A 13053-nucleotide genomic window follows, 5' to 3' on the forward strand; every position below is an offset into this window, starting at 1 on the left:
TGTGGATGACTCACCATCGGAGTAGATGGCCGTCTCACCACCGGAGCCAGATCCTTCAGAAAATTCTCCTCCATGGATGCATCCCACGAAGGCACGCCTCACGGCGGGTTGAGCCCGGGCGGGTCTCGCACGCTGAGCCGTCTCGATGATGTCGGTGCAGATGTCCGGCTTAGGGCCCGGCTCTCCGATCTTGCCGATGAAGATGTGGATTCCGCCGAAGGGGACCCGGTACACGTACTCAATTGAGCCAGCGTCGGGGACCCAGCCTGCGTCGTCGATATAGAGCTTGCCGCGACGACTCTTGGTCATGCGGCCCACAACGTATCCCTTGATCCCTTCGAAGCTGCCCTTTAAGAACTCAAATCCACCTGGCGCCGCCCCACGGTGGGTGCCAACTGTCGTGGAATTGTCACGTCAGATGTCCTAGTGGAAGGACTTTGTCATGGAGCATTCGCAACTAGGAAGCTTAAAGGGGTTAATCGGGACAAAGGACACGAGGTTTATACTAGTTCGGCCCCTTACGATGAAGGTAAAAGCCTACGATCCAGTTTTGAGTGGGATTGCTTATGACTCGTTAACGAGGGAGCGAATCGCTTGACCTAGCTCTCGAGTTGATGTTACCTGCCCTGAACCGCCGCCGGGTCGTCCCTTTATATACAGAGGTCGACGCCCAGCGGCTCTACAGAGTCCTGGCCGGCTCATAAACAGTGTCCGGCTTGGTCTCTTAACTAATCTTGCCTTACAATACAAGTCACGCATACATATGGCGGTTTATCAATACGGGCCTTAAGTCGCCTCTGGGCTTTGGGACTTTAACTGAACCGCCATCTTCAACCTTGGTCTTGGGCTTCAAAAGTACTTATAGGTATAACCCGTCCCCTCCTGGGCGGGTCATACCAATAGTTATATCCCCAACAGAGGAGGAAACTAGAACTGTCAGCCTTTGACCATAGACCCAACACAAGATACTCCATCTTCCAGTTGTCCCTTGCGTAGACAACCGCCTGCGCGTACTCCTGAATGACAAAACCTCCCTGCTCCACCATGACGTCGGAGACAACGCCACAACAACGGGGACAGAGCAGAAGGAGAGACACACCTAATGGAGTCGCCGCCACCGCCTCGCCAACACCATCCATGAACCCTAATGATGTCGATCTGAGGGATCGACAAAGAAACAATGTCATCAACTCCGAGATGCCGCCATGAAAGACACCGCCGGTGTGAGAGTGGAGCTGAGGCGGATTGATTCGTCCAGGCACTGCTTCCACCACCTCAACGACGCACCACGACCTACGAATCCAAACCCTAACTACAAAGAAAAGGAACAGGGTCCCCCTCCCTCCTGCCACCAGAGCAGCGGCCGAAGGGAGAGGGTGACAGCACCACGGCCGGTGGAGATAGGAGAAATAGGTCGCCTCTCCCTAGTCGCCTAGTGATGGCGGCGCTAGGGTAGGAACGCCTCGTATATGTGGCCCTCTCGTTGCGTGTGTGTCATATCCCCTTCCCCTAGTAGTACATGGTATTCATTCTCATCCAGACAGGATAAGCATGGGGTCTCAAGTCACGCACTACAAAAAAATACACTTCCGTGATGATACGTGTTTGTCACAGTAGGTCGCGTTTTTTGTCATGCATGTACATCCATGAAAAATTTATGACAGAATGAAGATAGTCATACCTGCGCTGTCGTAGAAGTGTTCCATGACATTACCAAAATTATCATCACGGAAGTGTCCACTTCCATGACGATAAATCGCGCGTCACAGAAGTGCTTTCATCAAGGGTGACCGACATGTGGCATCCACCGTAACGGAACACCGTTAAGCTATCGGGTCGGATTTTGGATTTGATAACCCATTAATAACCCCGACCAATGGGAAATTTCCACGTGTAAAATTCTGATTGGCCGAAGGGAACACCTATCAGCTCGTCAGTGGGCCAGATGTCGCCCGTTCATTGGAGGAGACATGCCTATGGTACGTCGACACGTGGCTGGGCCCAACAGAGGCCCATATAGGTTAAAAAGGCCGGCCCAGTCAAAGGCCCGTAGAACTTAATCAGGTACTAGTGGGCCAGCCCAATAACGGCCTACTTAATAAAGGCCCATTTGAGGCCCGAAACCAGATCTGGCCCTTGCCCAATATTTGGGCCCATTTACGGCCCGAAGCCAGATCTGGCCCGTTAATTGTTCGCCCAATATTTGGGCCCATTTTCGGCCCGAAGCCAGATCTGGCCCGTTAATTGTTCACCGAATATTCAGGCCCAACTACAGCCCAGTGACTTTCGGCTTGTTAGAGGCCTGATGTAGACATGGGCCCATTTCAGCCCGGTGTGACTTTCGGCCTGGGAATGGCCCGTGCTGCCCATGGGCCATATATGGTCCGACGGGACATCGGGCCAACTAACGGCCCGTGCTAAAGGTGGCAACAGTTAAGCCCGACGTGACTTTGGGCCTGTTAAAGGCCTGTCGCGTAATTCGGCCTGTTGATGCCTGTACTAAGATTTCGGCCTCTTAAAGGCCCATGATATCAGTGGGCCAACTAAGGCCCGAGATATGTTTCGGCCTAGTAACGGCCCGTGAGCTAACTGGGCCCATAACGGCCCGGTCTACATTTCGGCCTACTGAAGGCCCATCAACGACTAGTGAAAATTGAGGCCCAACATGTATTTTGGCCTGCTAAAGGCCCGTGGTTTCATCTCGGCCGTAACATGCCAGTACAATATTCAGCCTGTTAATGGCCCAACGCTACCTGGGCCAAACTAAGCGCTGGATCGACAAAAGGCCCAACTAAAATATAGGCCAGTGTAAGTTTGGGCCTGGCGTAATGTGTGAAGGCCCCAATCATTCAGGCCCAAGAAAGACACAGGCCGACCCAATTGTGGCCCGCTAAAAACCTGGCCCGTTAGAGTCGAATGTTTCGGCCCGGTCGACTACATCTAATTTTTTTTCAGATAGCGAATGATGGCAGTAACTAGTAGGAATTAAGAACAAACCTACTCTATACAATAAAGAAATTACGGCATAGTAACTAAGAATAAACCTACACTATACAATAAAGGATTTAAGGTATATTACATCCACTAGGCATCGAAGTTCGCCACCAGTGATCATAAAGCGCAACGAAGAAGCAGATTACAAAATTGGGCACCATTGCAGCGTAACAAAATAATACTGAACCGAGACCACTTCCAAGACAGTTCAAGAGAGGTTAGCCTTGCGGGGAACTGCTGCGCAAGCTGCAGAGCAAGGCTGTGAGACCGGCCTAGCATGTCGGTCATAGCTTCCAGGTGTAGCTGTTTAGCGATGAGGTTCTCATTGGTGTTCTCTGCAATCTTTCTTAGAGATAGGACTTCAAGTCGAAGTTGAGTTGCAGAATGCCTTTCTGCTAGAACTTGGGACTGAAGAAGTCGAACTGATTCAGACAACAAATTCTATGAGCTTGTCTGACTGTTAGTCTCAAGTAACTTGAACACTGCATCAAGACAAGACTTTGGGGTTGTCTCGCTATCTTCAAGATGTTTTGCCTTCTTTGCTGCAATATATGTTGGGTTTGTCTCACAGCCTTCAGCAGACTTGTGCATGCCATCAGGCATATCACCCTTAAATAAACCGGATAGATGACAGGTTTTGCACGTGTATAAACAAAGATGATAATTGTTCTATCAATTCTATCCAATTTCAAATTAGAAAATAAAGAGTAAGTTCAAAATATCAATAGCATAATTTGGCATTGTTCATAATCCAGGGAGCTTCACCACACTACTGGATTACCATGTCAACATAACAAGCATAGATGAAGGGCAAAGAAAATCATTGTATCTATTTTGGATAATGTGCATGGCATGTTGTTCATATCATCAGCCACATTAGTAAGATAAAACAGGAGATGACAAGGTGCAAACGTGGGCTACTTCACCACACACTGGATTATAGATCCACAAAACCAAGCATACATATAGGGAGTATTAAGTAATGTGCATGGTATGAATATGAAATTTGGTTTTACAAGTAAAACTTAGAACTTATGGTTCTTACGAACATGCATTTTGGTAGAAACAGTAAACTAAACAGCAGTAAATGATAGGGAGTATGAGCAAATTAAACAGCAGTTGAGGATTTAGGCTTTAGAAGGACTGACTTACATTAACAGTTAACACCGGCTTTATAATGCCCTTCTCCATGTCAAGGGAAGGATAACTCAAGAATTTCAGCACAGAATCTTCTTCATAAGCATTGCCTGTACTCTTCATTTTGTAGAGAGTAATTATAGATATGATAATACTAGAAGGGATAGAGGATAATGAGGATAAGATGCAGATTGATGCTACATAATCAACAACCAATCCCTGGAAGTACAAGCGTTACAGGACAAAATGTACTGACAAGAGCAATGGGCTACACTTCTGCACTGGCATTGTCTGTGTATTCTACTTGTTGGTAAGATTAAATATAGATCTGATCTTTTAGTAAATGGTGGGCGAGGGAGATAAGATGCAGAATGCTACAAAATGAACCAATCCCTCTTCCCATAATACAAGAGTGTTTTGAACACTGGTGTACTGTACAAAACGTTCTTATATTATGGGACGGAGGGAGTAGCTGTTAATGTAAGTACAGTGATAGACCACGTTCAGTCCTTACAAGAGGACTGCAGAGCTAAACCTCTTCAAAAGCATTGGGTTGATTCTAAATTTGTGTAAGAGTCCATACGGATCTTATAATGTCCACCAAATGGACGATTACGAGGCTAACATGTGTAGTGATGCTACATAATCAAACAACTATGAAAGTAAGTATGGTCATACAGGGCAAGAGGTACTCACAAGAGCAATGCAGTGTGCAGTATAGTTACGAGATTCTGTGGTCCGTTGAGAACGAATGTTCTTCTGCTAACAGTTTTTGTACAAGTGAGACATTAAGGCAAATGCAGAAATGTAGTTCAAATTGTGATGTGATATCATAGACAGTACCTTACGCTCCAACCGAGACCAATGTGTAACAAGATTATTCCAGTCACCGTCGGATAAATGTAGCACCGGAGACTTTACAGAAATTTCGTTCAGAGGCTTGCCATCGAAGTGCGCTTACCTCAGGTAGGAATGATACTTCATCAACGAGTGCTTGAAAAGTGCAACCAACTCTTGCTCGTCATCATGATCCAGTTTGCTCCTCGCCTATTTAAAAGAATGAAATCTTGTGTCTTCTGTCAGCAGAAACATATGCAGTAATGATCATGAATAACATTAGTACATTACTTACGCATGAGTTGCGGAGGAAGACTGGAAATTGTTCTGTGTCTGCGGTATAATCTTTCCATGAAGGAAAGATGCGCACAAAGTTCCTGACAACAACATAAGCTTCGTCTTCTAAACTGGGAAGAAATGGAACAGGGGTCCTATTTGCTGCAATTGGGGCTCTCTCTGGTTCGAAAAGGGATTTGGCAAATGGATTTGGTGTACTCTTTGCTGGAATGGGGGTTTTGCGTCGTACAGCTGGTGCTACGTCAACTGGCATAATCATACTATTTTCTGCAGTTGGGGTCTGCTGAGTTGGGGCATCAGAAATGACCAGTGTAGTAGGGCTAGAGTCTGCTAGAGTTGGGGTATTTTGTGGGTCAGGTGATATTGCAACTACACCTAATGGGCTATTTGATTTATCAGGTGCCACTACCTTTTCCAAATACTTTGCTTGTGCTCCTCCACGATCAGCAATCGCCCTCTTCCTTTTGAACGTCTGATACACAAGAATAGCATTTGAATGGATAAATATGGTATGATGACAGATGGAATATGTACTTAAAATGGATAGGCAGGGCATATTCACATACACAATGTGTAAACTAAGCTAATGGCAGTTCAACAAAGTAGAAGCAATGCAAAGCATCAGTTGCAAGATATGTGCGAGCAATGTAACCTTGGAAAGTTAGAGCAAGTACCTTGATGGGTGAATAAGATAGGGCATCTTCCTCTGACTCCTCCACTAGGGAGCTACATTGACTTAGGTCTCCCTCTAGCTCAGAATCACTATTAGGATCATATTCTGAGCATGAATCTGTAGGTGGAGAGCGTTTGCATTGCATTGCATCCAGACTTGATTTCAGTCCCTTAATGCCAAGTTTGACAGCCATGGCATTGTTCTACTTTATTCTTTTCATGCGTGCAAGCTCATAATCATTATGATGCTGTTCAGAATTTGAGATTATTAAAACATAAAAAGTAGTCAGATTATCTATGGAATGCATTGCAGATTCAACTCGGAGAGTGTCTCCCTATAAACCCCTGCATATGCAAAGTTCACCTCCCCAACCGTGCTAACCAAACCACACACAGAAATACAAACCCCTTATGTCTCTATAACAGGCAGGCACACATTTCAAAACTAAAGTAGGAACAATAGAATCATATAAAATTCGTATTTGAACAAATAAAAAAAGCAATTATGAATGGCGTAATGTTTAGCTTCAAGGGTGGAGTGTTGGTAGTGCAACACAAAGCAAGTAGGCAGATTGTATTCCATGTAAAAGATCGAAACCTATGTAAAAGCTGGAAATGACACTTTCTTTCTATACAATGCAGTGTTCGTTACCCACACATGATGGAAGAGATCACATAGAGAAATACTATTCACTCATGTCTACGGTTCCAGTATTTAGAAACATGGTGGTCCACCCTAAAAGAATATTGACAACAAATATGACAAGGCAAGCATAGATGTAGTGAATCAATCATTTACTTGTGAGCTTATTAGGACAAGTATGCAGAATTGTAACTGCAGTAAGAGACCATCCAAACTCTGAATGAAGAAGTTTGTCTAGCACTTATTGTTTGCAACTAATCGACGTGAATAATTGGATATTATATCAAATGAGTAAGAAAGACAAGTAAAATTGTCAACAAACCTGGCTTGCAGTAGTAATCTGGGTCAATGTCACTATGACCAACAATCCAAAATGACTAGTTTCTGTTCCGAGGGCCGGAATTTTGAAAACCCAGTGAACTTTAGAGGTACTAAAGATTACCGAAATACATCTGAACCATTAAGTGTAGGTAGCACTGAGCACACAACAAACCCTAATGACAGTCTTGCCTAATGAGTAATGAATCAATTAGAAAATGGGTGATGAGGAGTGGTTGTTGAGTGTTAAGGGAGAGGTACGGGGAAAATGGAGGGAGAGGTACGGGGAACCATGTTTTTGGGACACACCTGTCTGAAATATGGGAAAGTTACGAACTTAGCCCCCGTTTAAAATTTGGATGTCTCGTCGGTTGGGGATATGACGGTAATCTCGCATCTCGCCAATATTTGCCCAGAGCGATTTTGGGCGAGGAGAGGGTGGTTGGTGCCCATGGTGTATGAACGGAGTTGATAGGTAGGGCGGTTGTGTCACGTCTGAGTGAAGTTACAAACCTGCCCCTATTGAAAATATTTGCCTACATCGATTTCAACCGAGTCGAGTTTGTTTTGCCGCCCACCGTGTATGAATGGGGAATGCAGGGAGAAACAGAGGTCTTTCGGATGAGCTTGAATCAAATGTGTCCGCCCATGTTTGGCGCCCACCGTGTCGGAATGGGCTCAGAGGCGGTCGTGTCACGTCTAATTGAAGTTACTAACCAACCCCTATTTAGAGCAGTGGAAATCGGGTCGATGGATTGTCCGTGTAATGGGTAGACAGTAATTTCCATCTCCCAAACACTTGGCTTCGGGCAGCCGACGTGGGAGTGGACATTTTGCTGCTTCTTTCGAATTTTGGGACAATAAGCATCCACGTTTACCCTGGCAACTAAATTCGAATCCACTTTGTATTCCTATATGAATCTTTATAAATCATTCTATGTGTTTTTATATATCTTCAAAACGACGGCAAATATGTATTCCACTATCATATATGAATATGGTTTACAAATGTCGATACTCAAATTCAGAAACTAGAATCCAGTTTAAGGTGAATTCGAATATTTGGAACACTTCATGTCCAACTCAAATGTCACACGCAGCATAATGTGTACTCCCATTTAGATATGTACACAAGCGATGTATCAAGATTCAAATACCGAGTCAATCAACCAAGAATGTACAGAACTAATAGACATATAAACACTTATAGAGTATATGGATCAATAATATCAACTAACATACATAAGCCAGGCCGCTATACTTTTTTTTTGCTACAACAACATCCTTTTTTTAGCCAACATCTTGGCCCTTTCCGATGCGTGCCACTTATCGTCCATCTATACTACTACTATTGCTGAATGCACATTCAACCCGATTGGCATATTTGTAGGTCTGGCACAGCAATCCAAATGAAATGTCTCTGAGTCTTATCAATTAATACAGACTTGTGCTCAAATAAAATTACAAACCAAAAAACAAAAAAAAACAATTATTACATGATCTCTAAAACAAATGTTTTGTTTGATTACATGAACAGACAACACAAATGTTATTCAACTATGGAAAGAACATTTCACCTATGATTTACCAAGTTGGAATTTAATTTCCTTTTTTCCTTCAGGACCTTAACAATCTGGTCAGTCTCGGCTTGCTTCATTTTGAAATCCCCCAAATATTTAATGGTTGTCTTGAGTACTGCTTGTGATTGTGTTGTTCGCTTCCTCAACATGTCAACTTCATCTCTAAGTGCAGAAGCAGAATCTCTTTCTACCACTAGTTTAGCCTCTAGAGCATCAGCAGTTGGCAATTCATAATGCACGATTGGGCCGGCGCCACTGCTGTGGGATGATGCAACGTGCATGGGGACCTCGCTCTTTGATCTTGGGCTAACCTGTTTTGCCATTAAAGTTCCAATTGGATTCAGAAAAGTTGAAGTTAGCAAAACATCTCAACTGGGAGTTATAACAGCAAACCATTTAAACAAACAAGGAATTAAAGAGTTTCAATTGGATGCTGAAAAGTACAGTAGTTATTAACATCATTGTAACCCGCTGTTGCAGCAGCAAAGCAGTTAAACAAACAAGTAGATATTTAAGTTAAACAGGTAATTCTTAACAATTAGTATCAAACACATAGATAGGCGCAGTCTACAATATGATTAACAGGTTGTGCCATTATGTAATCAGTAGCAAACTAAATTAAGCCAAGCAACATAATTGAACAATTTTGTAATAAGTGGCTAACTAAAATTCCGAGAAGCAAGTAACTGAACTTACGCTAGTTCTTTGTACAGGCACACTGCAACTTCTTTTTCGCTTACAAGGTTGTACAAAGGAGTCCATGGCATCAATTGCTTGGATACGCAGTCCCAATACTTCTTTCTTCCCACACTGCATGGGTAAGTCGAATGGTTAATCTGGTAATATGGTGCATCCTTGATATGTTATATGAGGACGTGTAGTCAGACTAGTTGTAGCCAAACACATCACACTAGCTTTTACTGTATATTTCATGCGATTACTTTTGGCATATCGAGATCTAAGCAATCTACAATAGGATGAAAAGACTGGCATCCTTCACATTATTAGCGAACTCAGTTCATAGAAACAAGCAATTCAACCATTCTGTGCGTAAATCAAAAGCGCCACTGGAATATTTTTCACTATCCATTCATACACGCAAAAGGGGCGACGCCACCATAGGGGCTGGTATGGGCCGCCGCCTCAGGTGGCTGGAAAGTGTGCACCTAGTTTGAGTCATCCAAGTTGGCCCATGCTAGTTTTGTTCGTCCCAACGCACGAGTAGGCAATGTAAAAAATGAAGAAAAATGTTTCAATTTGGATGGGCCAATAACATAAGTGCAAGGCAGGCCCTGTAGCAGGCTCGCGACCCATATGAGCGCCTCCCATATTGATCGACACCAGGAAAAATCCCAATTCATTTGCTCCAGCCTCCAGTCTGGTTCGCTCCTAACCTAGCCACCGCTGGACAGACCGACACAACACTTCCTCGCGCCCTCATTGGAGGGCGGTCACCGGTCTTCAAGCAAACAGAAGGACAAGAAGATGAAGATCCAACCCTGGGTGTAGCCTGCATGGGAGGCAGCGGCGGCAGCACGGGCATGGCATCGAGCTTGCGCAAACGGACAGTCGCAGCTTGCAAGAGCAGCATGCGCAACGAACAGGTACATCACATCCCTGATTATATCTAATTCAACTCTTCAATTTCTGGCCAATAGTTAAACCTGATGGTGTTGTAAAACTGCTTGTATGTAGGGAATCTATGAGAAAATGAAACCAATTTCTACTTATTTTATAACTCCCCCAATCAATACTGAACTGATTCAATCTGATGTATCTAATCAAGTTTTCGGTGCAAACATACAAGCTCATGTTGTTCTTGAGCCTGAAGTGTCTAATGAACAGACTGCTAATGAAGGATTTGATGCAAACATTTTACATGCTCCTAGTGATGCACATATAGTGTCTAATGAGGGATAAAATGCAAGCATTTTGCAAGCTCATTGAAGGATTTAGTGTCTAATGATGATCTACTATGTTGAGAGACACAGAGATTTGCAGGCATTGATGACAAGCAACTTATAGTGCAATTTCATAGCTTGAGGAAACATCGAGGCCATCTACCAGAAAGTCCCCGTATCATGACAACATAGCATAAATACTTTTCTAATCTGTTGTTTGAAACTATTGGCATACTTGTGCAGGATAGATATATTGATATGCAGTTTGCGCACCGGTTATACGTGCAATTACACTTCGACATTTTCAGCGAGAGAACGAATAAATCAAGCAGGTACAGACCATGTTTGTAGTCCTTGTACACCATGTTGCATTTTGTGTTTTTTGGTGCTTGCATCATTTAGTGTTTATAATCTGAACTACTTTGGATCATTAGCTAGTTTTCAAAGTGCATGTAGCTTCACATTTCTCAAGTTATGATGATTTCCGGAGTGCAAGTGCGTTCGTATTTTTTAAGTTAAATGTTCGCCCCTGGTAACTTGAATTCGTGGATCAACCACTGCACACAAATCATACACGAATGCCAGTACGAATTAAATGAAATGCAAGGACTTACACTAGCTCGTTGTACTGGCTCACTCAAGCTCTGCTTGCGCTTGGATGTTCCATGTACAAGTCCATGTTACCACTTGCTTGGATGTGCAACCCTTGTGCTCCTTGCATCCCCCTCTGCATTTTTGACACGGTGAATGGTTGATCAAATAAGAGGAATCGACCTCGATGTTGTACCGGAGGACAGATACTTGCAAGGTTATACGGGTGTGCAGGATGTGTACCAGATCCCGTAGCGCCATCATGCTTCGCTAAAAAATGGATTTGCTTGTTTCAGATGATATCTCCAAAAGAAATAAGAGTTAAAGTCAGAGTTGCATAGGCGTGTAAGCTAAGAGAGCAGTGAAAGGATATCCAAACATCGTCGAAACAGTGCACAAGGGAGTGATGTGTGGATACCGGGGCCGGCGTTTGGGCATGCTCGCCTAGCTAGAGTGCGGGTCACTTCATAGCCGTTGAGGGTGACGCGCTGGCGTTGGCTGGCCGCGCACGGATGCAGATCTTGAGTGGTAGCAAAGCGCTACGATGCGGTGGACGAGACCGTTGGTGAAGCCCCAACGGCCTCGGGGGGCGGAGGTGCGACGATGTGCTCGGTGAAGTAGCCCCGGTGAGCTGGGAGATGGCGTCGGTGAAGCGCACCTGATGCGGTGGAACTCAGTGTCTGTGAGGCACGTCAGTTGCGGCGACCGATGTTGTCCGTGGACCACCCGGTGCGGTGGACGAGGGCGTAGATGAGGTAGCTCCGGTGCGGTGGTGAAGCGCGACCATCGTCTTCGTCGTCGTCGTCCGGCACAGAGGTGGGGAACGGTGGGGAAAGATTCGAGACGAGAGGCGATTCGAGGGATGGCGGCGAATTAGGGATTTGAGCAATCTGGGCGTGGAAGGGGACGGTGGAGAAGAGAGATTTTGCAGGGCTGGAATTGGGGCCGCCAGATATTTCAATCCAAAACGTGGAAGCACGAACTTATATTGTCGTTGCCCTTTTTGGGGGGAGGGGGATGGGTGGCTGGGTGCTACCCGCCCGTCCGACACACGCGACCACCCTGACAGGACTATGCTTCGGTGCCTTAAGGCACCTGCCTTTGTGTCCATGACATGTGGGCCCAACAGGTGGCTGGCCCACATGTCAGTCACCCAAGGGCAGTTGCCTTTGAGGCACCGAAGCAGCGTCCACCCCGACACGACCCTGGTCTGCCTGGTGCACCTACATTTGAGAATGCAAACGAAACGAATCTTCTTTCATTTGCAAACGAATATGTATGTATTACCATGCCCATGTTTTCCTTGCAATAATTAGTCATTCGAAACGAGATACTCCATCCGTTCACTTTTGTAAGTCGTTTCAGACAACTTAAAATGAACTGTTTTGCACATTGTCTGAAATGTCTTCAAGTTCTTATAAAAGTGAACAAAGGGGGTACTATAAATTAATTAATGAGGAGTTATTTGAAAAAAAATCGAAATGGTACTCATGCTAACGTGGATTAGAGTGTGTCACATAATTAGTTATTTGAATTAGAGTGTGTGTCACGTAGTTAGTTATTTGAATTAGAGTGTGTGTCATGTAGCGATCTCCAATTCTAACGTGGATTTCGCATTTCACTATATCCACGCTACTTTTTTAATACAATTTCATATGTATATGATGAACACCATGGTAGTGAGAAAACTTTTGGATGGATTCAAACATATGACCTACAAAATAGCACAACAAATTGAGTCAATGTCAACTTTCCGAAACTTAGTATGGCACGAATTCGAAATAATTACCCGTATGACTGGTCCTCGGTCCAAATCTTACAATGTACACTGAATTGAAACATCGATATTAAGTCTCATACTATGTACATTCAAATGTTGTTTTTAGCCCCCCCCCCCCGCGCACGCGCACAAACGCTACATACTTCCTGTATCGGTCAATCTTCCTCTCCTAACCACCTTAGCAAGCTATCGGTTTCCAACACACGTTCATTCTTTCTCTCCATGTTTCAATCTCTAAGCTTGTCAACTACACAACCCATTTTTTCACTCCTATTACCAAATGTATTTACCTCACACACCCGC

This window comes from Triticum dicoccoides, chromosome 7B, assembly GCF_002162155.2.
Source record: "Triticum dicoccoides isolate Atlit2015 ecotype Zavitan chromosome 7B, WEW_v2.0, whole genome shotgun sequence".
In the NCBI taxonomy this organism is placed as follows: domain Eukaryota; kingdom Viridiplantae; phylum Streptophyta; class Magnoliopsida; order Poales; family Poaceae; genus Triticum; species Triticum dicoccoides.